Genomic DNA, 9,578 nt, shown 5'->3' with positions numbered 1-9,578 from the left:
ATATATATATATATATATATATATATACGACGGGTTTCTTTCAGTTTCTGTCTACCAAATCCACTTACAAGGCTTTGGTCGGCTATAGTAGAAGACACTTGCCCAAGGTGCCACGCAGTGGGACTGAACCCGGAACCATTTGGTTGGTAAGCAAGCTACTTACCACACAGCCACTCCTGCGCCTATCCGTTTCTGCGAAGCTTATATATATATATATATATATATTAGACCGCAGCACATTTACAAGGAAAGAGATATAGTCTTACAGCTGTTTCTGGGATATATATATATATAATATATATTCTGGGATATTATATATATATATGTACATAGGTACAAGGCCTGAAATTTTTAGGCGGGGTGTAATCGATTTACGTCGATGCTTGTACTCAGGTGGTATTTATTGACCCCCGAAAAGACAAAAGACAAAGTCGACCTCGGCAGATTTTGAACGTAGAGACAGACGAAATACCACCAACCATTTCGCCCGGTGTGCTAACGATTCTGCCAGCTCGCCGCCTATGCATATATACAGCTGTTGTTCAGTCTCGGGTCAATACTGAACCAAAAGTCATACAGTCGGGATAATAGAATGCTTTATTCAGATAAAATATCTATATACAGTAATGTGCACTTCCGTTTTAGTAATGGTAGGGTGTAATTTGACTGCGACTGGACAACTATTTTTTGCAGGACAAAAGACCTTATTACAGTTCCCTTGTTTAGTTACTCCTTCTAGCTTATATTTTCCTTTAGTCATCAAACCCATCAATGTAGGGGGTTCGTAATAGTTATAAGCTTTGTCTCACCATCATGGACAAAGCTACCAAAAGGACACACCCACTGATTCTCCACCCCCACATACACATACATGCATCTACACACACACACACACGCACACACAGACGCACACGCACACACAGACGCACACGCACACACAGACGCACGCACACATTAAAGTAAGTATTCAATGTACTGCAACAGTTGCACATACATATACACATATCCTCATCGACACTCTTACACATGCACCCCCATGGACGGAAACGAGCATAAAATCACACACGGAGACATTAATAAGGCTTTATAGTCAACACCATTACCTCAAACACTACTACCAGCAGCAACTAGCGCGACCACCATCGCCACCACTATCATAAACACCAACATCACTCCCCCAACATAACAGTCAACACCAATCTCCATTTTCTTACCACTTCATCAGCAGCAGCACCACCACCACCACCACCATGGCTCTCGCCGCCGCCGCAATCACCGCCGCTGCAACCGCTGCCACCAGCACCAGCACTACTACTACTACTACTACTACTACTACTACTACTACTACTACTACTACTACTACTACTACTGCTGCTGCTGCTGCTATCACGACTTATTGTTCATAGTTTTATGGTAAATTGTCAGGTTCTATAATAGCAATAATAGAATTAATATCGAGCCATGCTATTCACTGCTTTGTATTGTTTTTGGTGAGACGCCGGAATATTAACGCTATTACAACATACACGTGTGTGTGTGTGTGTGTGTGCGTGCGCGCGCGCGTCTGTGTGCGCGTGAGTGTGTGTGTGTGTCTCTCTCTGTGTGTGTGTGTGTGTGTGTGTGTGTGTGTGTGTGTGTGTGTGTGTGTGTGTGTGTGTGTGTGTGTGTGTGTGTGTGTGTGTGTGTGTGTGTGTGTAAATATCTATATGTAGAATATATATGATATATATCTCTGCATTTTTGTGTGTGTACATGTGTGTGTGTGTGTGTATGTATATATCTATATATGCACACACGCACACACACACGTGTGTGTGTATGCATACATGTAAATATAATATAAATATACATACATTTGAGTTTTGTATTATATATATATGTGTGTGTGTGTGTGTGTGTATATATATATATATATATATATATATATATATATATACACACACACACACACATATATATATATACATACATACATACGCACGCACACACACACACACACACACACACATATATATATATATATATATATATTTACATACATTTGTATAACGGTCACAGTTTTTCCCTCTATGTTATCACATTGCGCCAGGCTGTTTATATTAATTTTTAGTATATACATTACTGCTGCTGTCATATGCCCTTCTCAGAAGAGTTTTTAGTTTTTCACTCTCTCCTTCACTGTTTCTCGTAGCTATCTCCTACTCTTGGATGGCAAAAGTTCGACCTCCGAGATATGATATGATGTAACAATATTGAGTCCTAGAGAAGTTACACTCATGTTAATATTCGTTTCACAAATTCGGAGACCAGGTTAAGTCGATTACATCGACCCTAAAGCTCAATTGGTATTTATTTTATCGACTTCCGGAAGGAAAAAAGACAAAGTCGACCTCGGCGGAACTTGAACTCAGAAAGTAAAGACGGACGAAATGCCGCTAAGCATTTCTTCCTTGCTAACGATTATGCCAGTTCACCGCCCTACTCTCCATGTTAATATTAACATCATTAAATTCAATAGATATACATATCTTGAAATCATCTTTTATTTTAGTGTTGCTGAAGTCAATCTCGATAGGATTTTAATTCAGAATTGACAGAGCCATAACTAAATACCAAGTGCATTATGTTTGACAATAATTATCATGGCATCGTTTCCTTTGGTCACTCGTTCCGATACAAAAAGCTGTAAAATCTCTCTCAAACTGCTGAAGAAAGAATACATAATATAATCTAGTCTTGCATATATGTAAACAGACATGACGGTTACTGCTGGAACCCTGTGATCATAAATTTGCTCGATCAGGGCCGTGTTTTAATTATTGATTTTTTTTAGTGCCTGAAAAAGATAGTTGTAGCCATAATATTCGCAGGACTTTCGAATCTAGAGAGATCGAGCCGACCAATTGCAAGTTGATCACTGCAGCAAAAATATAGTCAACGATTCGATTAGTAAATTGAAAGCTTTATACAGAAAATTGTTAATATATCTCTTGAACATATCTTTGCTATGGAAATACTGAGTGCTGTATAATAATCAAAACTATCTGCTCATACTATAATGGATCTAAGTCAATATACATGTAACCAAAACTCCAAACTCGGAAACGATTGGATAATTTACACAGTACTACCAACCAATTTTCGCCCTAATACCTCACTCTTCCCACGAGTTACCCTTCTCTTAGTATTTCTCCCTTACAACTCACGCATCAACTTCAACACTTTTCCTTCACTTTTAATTTTTTTTTTTACCATTATCAATGCATGTCTTTTAAAAGAAAAGTTAAACTTTTTCGCTCCGCAGGATAACCAAACCTTCTCATTGCTCAGATTTACCGAACTTGTTAACTTTGCTTGCATGTCTCTAATGTTTCTAATGTGATTAAGGATTTTTGTCGTATACTCACAAACTCAAATCAAGTATTCCGATAACGATGGTGTTGAAATGGTATTGATTTCGCATTTATTTCTAATAGGTTGAGTGACTGCATAGAGTTTCTCGTTGGCTTGATTCATGTGAGGTTACCATCTATGGTAATGAAAGGTAAATACCGAGAGCACAGATCATTACGGTTCATAAACAATATACAATTTATCAGGTAAAATATTCAACTATAACTATATTTGCCTGGATCTAATGAGCTACTCTTTAGGAAAAAACCAAAAAAATCCAGTATTTTAATATCTGATATGTATGCATCAACATAGTCGCCCCATGCGTAAGCAACACTGACCAAAGCTCCATCAAATCACACCTTACCGTTAAAATTCATGGACGCTTTCAACAATATAGTCCTATTGCACTCATTTCCAACAATTAAAAGTGATTCGATGGCTATTAACATAAAAGACTCTCCAATACCTTGAATCTTTCTCCGTAGCCAATTATAAGGCTTTCGTAAAACCAAATCTACTGGAGACCTTTTCACCTATCTCACTCACCAGTGGGATCTCGCCACTGTAAAATTGTCGCTGCACTTAGCATCTACATGCATTCCACTGGAATCTTTGAGTAAACCTTCTCGCCTATGGTCTCCATTTGTCTTTTGGGTCAGTGGCTTCCTGTCAGAGCATCCTATTGCGGTGTGGACTGATGAAAAATGTCCCTGATTTACACTATAAACTCTGCTGTGCTTTAGGATTCCATTTTGTTTTCCATATACTTTACTTCTCTTATAGCGCAATCTACTTTCCGTCATCTGCAGCAACATTCATCCCGACGCAGATGACATCTCCTTTCAGTCCTTTCCAAGCTTCCTCCACGCCAAACCCGCACTCACATCATGAACACAGAACTCGAACACTTCCTACAGTTTGGCCACGCCAACCTTATATCTTTCTGTAGCACAAAGACATGATCGCTACATCGAAAAAAAAAAAAGCATATCGTACCCTCTTCCACTTATACATAAACGACAAGCAAATATAACCCTCAATGTTGCTACAAACGTTTGGTTTCACCGTCACTGATGATCTGCTCTGGAAAACTCACGTCCTCAACATAGCAAAGACCCCATCACAAAAACTGACTTTCCTCTTCAAAGTCAGAAAGTACTTCGACACCCAACATCTATATAATATACTGAACAAAACTCAAGTGAAAACGTCTCAGGCACTCCAACAAACTCTTCTCTTCTCGTTACTTATACTGTATGTCCCGTGGGTCTAGCACTATGGAGACGGCGAGAATTCCAGATAGTCATCGTGGGGCAATAGGTGCCAGCAATATATTGTGTGATTCATTTTACTATCTACCTTAAATGACAAAAATATTAATCGCTTTGTTTAAAATGTTTTCAATGTTTTTGTTGATGTTGTTAATGCTACTGCTGCTACTACCGATAACGATGACGATTTTGGTGATAATACTGGTTGCAATAATGATGACGGTGATGATGATGATGATGACGACGACGACGACGACGATGGTGATGATGATGATGACGATGGCGATGGCGATGAGGATGTTGAAGATGAAGAGGTAGGTTGTAGCAGTGCCGATTATAGTGGTTTTTGATGGTTGTAGTAGTAACATTATGAATGTTGTTTTTACTAAACTTTGCTCCTTGCCAGTACGTCTCTGTGTGCAGTCAGTCTGCCTGCTCGCCTGCCCGCCTGGGCTGTATCACCGGATAGTCTACTACATATGCTACCTTATCTCCATCAGTACCTGCCTATCTCCCTCTACCTGGTTTGCCTTAGCTGCTTGCTTGCTTGAGTATTGCCATGTCTGTGTTTTTACTGTCTGTTTGTGTATCTACCCTTACAGTAAAATTGATCATTGATTCATTGATTGCACGAGTCGGTGGCGTCGCTCCACCATTTTTTTCGATGGAACCTCAGTAATGACCACCATATACACAGAGAGGTATATATGCAAAGTCACCATATACACAGTCACTTAGTTGTTCTGCTCAGGTCTTCAATTCCTCCCTCCCTCCTGCCTAACCCTCTTTCCTTTTTTTTTCTCTTTTCTTTCTCTCTGCTACCCCCTTTCCACGCAACACTGAAGCACACGGGCAAGCACTGCACTACTGTGAACACACGTGTGTGTTGGGACGCACCGCCAATCATTACTGGAAACAAGTGAACACGTTTATTTAAAACAACAACAACAACAGCAACAGCCGCAGCAGCAACAGTAACAGCAAACCCCCAGCTAGGGAAGTACCCTAGTCTCTCCACCCCTCTCTCTCTGACGCATATGCACACCGACATATATATATATACACACACATATACACATATACACGCTCACGCACACACGCACAAGCACATACACACAAAACTTCTGTCGACATAGTGCTAGCATAAGAATGGTAAACCCCTACCAAATCACAACATTATTACCAATATATAATAGTCATTGTATGTATATAATAGTTTGGACGAGTGATGCCAGCAGATACTAACACATCGTATTGCCGTAGCCTCAAGCATGCAGTCTGTGCAGTCTGGCTTAGGGTGTGGGTGTTCCTGGATTTGTTTTTATTGGACAAAGCAATCATTAGTGGCCATCCATAAGTCACTCTATTCATTCATTTAGATAAAGACTGTTTTTGTTATTTTTGCTGTTGTTGTGAATGATGTCAAAGTGAGAATCGGGGAAACATCAGGTTATAACAAGCACAATGCCTTTATATCTTGGAAGGGAAAAAGGAGGTTATAATGTTCATATCTTTCGTAAGTTATTAACATTGTAAGTCGTTGTTATTGTTGTTATTTTGATTTTAACTCCAGGCTAACCTCCATCGAGCAGTCATGCGATCAAAAGTTTCCAGCTGTGACCATCCCGTTTATTTTTTGTTCCATATATAGTGTATCTAAAACTACATTATCAAATGTGTCATTTCTTTAAAGACGATAAGTTGCGATTTGAGGGAAATTTGGTTGCTTGCTATTTTGTAGCTGGCCAGGTGATGATGTAGAGACGCTCCTTTGTTAAATTAAATTACAGTAAGTGATGAGAGATTGGGGTGCAGCATCATTTCAAGCTTTGGGTGTTAATTAATACTGCCGAGGTAAAATATGTGTTTAAACTTTACAATGTTAAACTCACAAACTAGAGAATTGGGTCAGTTTCAAACTAATGGGTCCTAATCAAACGAAAATGGGTCGAAGTATAATTCCGGAATAATACAGAAACAAAGTCTTTTATTTTTGAAATATTCGATACAATATCTTTCGAAATATCCGATATAATATTTTATCTTTTAGTTGTTTCTGTCATTGGACTGCAGCCATCCTAGGGCACCACCTTGAAGGTTTAGTCAGAAAGAAAAAAAAATCAACCCCAGTATTTATTTTTTAAGCCTGGTACTTATTCTTATGGTCTCTTTTGCCGAATCACTATGTTACGAGACATAAACAAACCGGTACCGGTTGTCAAACTGTGGGAAGGACACACACACACACACACACACACACACACACACACACACACACACACACACACACACACGCCCCCCCCCATATATATATATACGACGGGTTCCAGACAATTTTCATATACCAAATTCACTCAAAAGTACTTAAACATATACATGAATATGTAATACAATAAACCATAAACACTAGGGTTTTAAAAGCGGCGAATTTACGCTAAAGTGTCGGATACTTGTTTAACCTGGCTTTCTGCAAACTGAGTTCAAATCACATCGAAGTTAACTTTGTCTCTCAGCCTGTAGGGATCAAGGGATAAAAAACATCGATAAAGTACTAGATTTTCTTCTTCTTCTTCTTCTTCTTCTTCTTCTTCTTCTTCTTCTTCTTCTTCTTCTTCTTCTTCTTCTTCTTCTTCTTCTTCTTCTTCTGCTTGAGTGTGGTTTCGATTCACGGATGAAGTCACTTCACTTAACTAAAACGGCAATTCCTTTAAAAAAGATTTTTCACTTTCCTCTCACCCAAGCTTATATTATGACGTACTGTTGCGTAAGAGATTAATGTTTGGTGTGCAGGAAGGTAGCGACCCACTTTCACTTTCAAGCTGAAACCAAATTACTGCATTTAGACAACTAGTTGAAGTAGGTAAATATTGAACAACCAACAGTTTTCTCTATGAACAAACCAGCACGACAACCTATGCATGTCGTTCCAATCTCTCAGATTAATCTTATTTCCCATCCTTAAAAACTAGAAAGACATATTGAACATATTAATGCAATCCTATATACATAATGTTTGATAAAGGTGAGGTGGTCATGTTTGGAACATCTTTGATCACAGATGTGCTGATGAAGATAGACCTGAGGTCTGAAGATAAACAACTACTTCCAAGTAAACTTCTGATTTTACGTCTAAGTCAGAAAGCAACATTTAAGTGGTACAACATGCTATTGATAGTTGTTTCGGTAATATTTAACTATCGTGGACTTCATAAGTTAACAGTTCTGAATTTAGTTCTTCCTGTTGTTATAATTTATCTTGATTTGACAAGAGTGCAAGTAAAAATTTTTAGTGAAATCCATATAATACATACTCTATTAGACAAGTCATTTTATGAATCGTTGTACAAGTAATAGTGAAGAAAACTCATCGCTCCATGAAAAACATTGAGACAAAGCATAATGAAATTTCTACATTACAGAAGGCGGAAGTACGAAAGCAAAGTGAGCCAAAGTTGTCACTTCATCTTGTAGGACTAGAAGTAAAATCTCCTTCAAATAAATCCTTCCACATACAAAATATAGTGGAGGACTAAAACTGGCTCACGTCTTCCTACTTCATAAATATGGTAACAAAGTAATTTTGATAAAATGTATTCCCCTTTTATCTGAATATATATGTAGCAAAAAGACAAGAATTGTGATATGTATTTTGTTCTAATGCTATCTCTGAGGTTAGTGAAAGTCATAAGCTGATCGCAGATTAGATTTGTCACGAATTAATCATCCTGTCTCTAGCACTAGCTTTTGAAAAGCAGTTATATTGGTCGAACAATATGTTAAAAGTTAACGTTTTACTTGCAAAAATTAAAGGGAGACGAGATAGCAATATGCTCATAGTCAATACTCAGCTTAATATACCTCCGGTCCACCACGTTACCGATTCCTCAACATTGTGTTTACCTTTTTTTCTTCCCAAATTAGAGATCACAATTGATTTTCCCTAGTGTTGCCCAAGAAAATTCTTTATAATGATTTGAGAAAAGGCAATGAGAGTTATTTAGAGCCGATATAGTCGGAATTAAACTCTACAGGGACTTTGGTCGTCGAGTTCCCGAAGAAATTATACAACAAGACTATCAAAACGATGGAGTTAAACTAAGAGAGAAAAAGGAGAGTTTTACATTGGAAAGACTGGAGAGAAAGAGAAACTTTTATTGATTGCACCAAATTCACCTTCTCAGGAATCAGTAATCATCTCTAAGTTTGATAGAATACTAGAATTTTCTTCGAGATAGACGAAATTAGACAGTTGATTCTTCCACAGTATATTACTGGTATCCTCTGAACCTCTATGTGATTACCTAATTTGCCAGATATAGTAGCCAAATCTCACTCCGAACATATCTAGCCATTTTAGATGAGGAAGGTCACATTTTATAATTTATGTCTTTACACATTGCGCCTTAAAACAAATGAAATGGCCAAAAAATAAATGCATTTGATCATAGGTCTACCCAATCAGGGTTATCCTGGGGAAACACAACACCGATAAAAGCTGGTCCACACTGTGTCGATAACAAAGTAAAGTAGAATCAGTCACAGTGAGGTTTAAAGTAAAAGCGTAACTTGCGTAATATATCCATCAACAAATCCAGCTCTTGTCAAAGTGAGGTGTCGGTAGTTTTTTCGGTATTTGTTTTGGCTCTTTACGTTCTGAGTACGAATAATGCCGAAGTCAACCGTACCTTCCAGTAATCCAGCGACGATATAATAAACTACCAGTTGTGTACTGAGATCAATTTAATTTCTTATCTTCGCCAACATGCATTAGACTTACTTGAAACAGTAGAACCTAAATGCCGGCTCAGTAAACGACGAGATACTGATGACAGGTGAATTAAAACACCGTTTAGCGTACACTTCATATTTATGATAGCACACACACACACACACACACACACACACACACAC

At 38.2% G+C, this 9,578-nt stretch overlaps 1 long non-coding RNA gene across 1 annotated transcript in view; it reads right to left on the bottom strand.

The window, feature by feature from the left end:
• Nucleotides 1-9,578, bottom strand: part of LOC106878237 (uncharacterized) — a 25,943-nt gene that overhangs the window by 10,176 nt on the left and 6,189 nt on the right. The window contains exon 2 of the long non-coding RNA XR_001410485.2: nt 3,408-3,529. This is a non-coding gene — a long non-coding RNA (uncharacterized LOC106878237). The remainder of the gene's footprint in view (nt 1-3,407; nt 3,530-9,578) is intronic.

Source organism: Octopus bimaculoides, chromosome 2 (assembly GCF_001194135.2).
Source record: "Octopus bimaculoides isolate UCB-OBI-ISO-001 chromosome 2, ASM119413v2, whole genome shotgun sequence".
In the NCBI taxonomy this organism is placed as follows: domain Eukaryota; kingdom Metazoa; phylum Mollusca; class Cephalopoda; order Octopoda; family Octopodidae; genus Octopus; species Octopus bimaculoides.
Note: the sequence above shows the minus strand (reverse complement) of the source record. Positions and strands in the feature narration are given on the sequence as shown.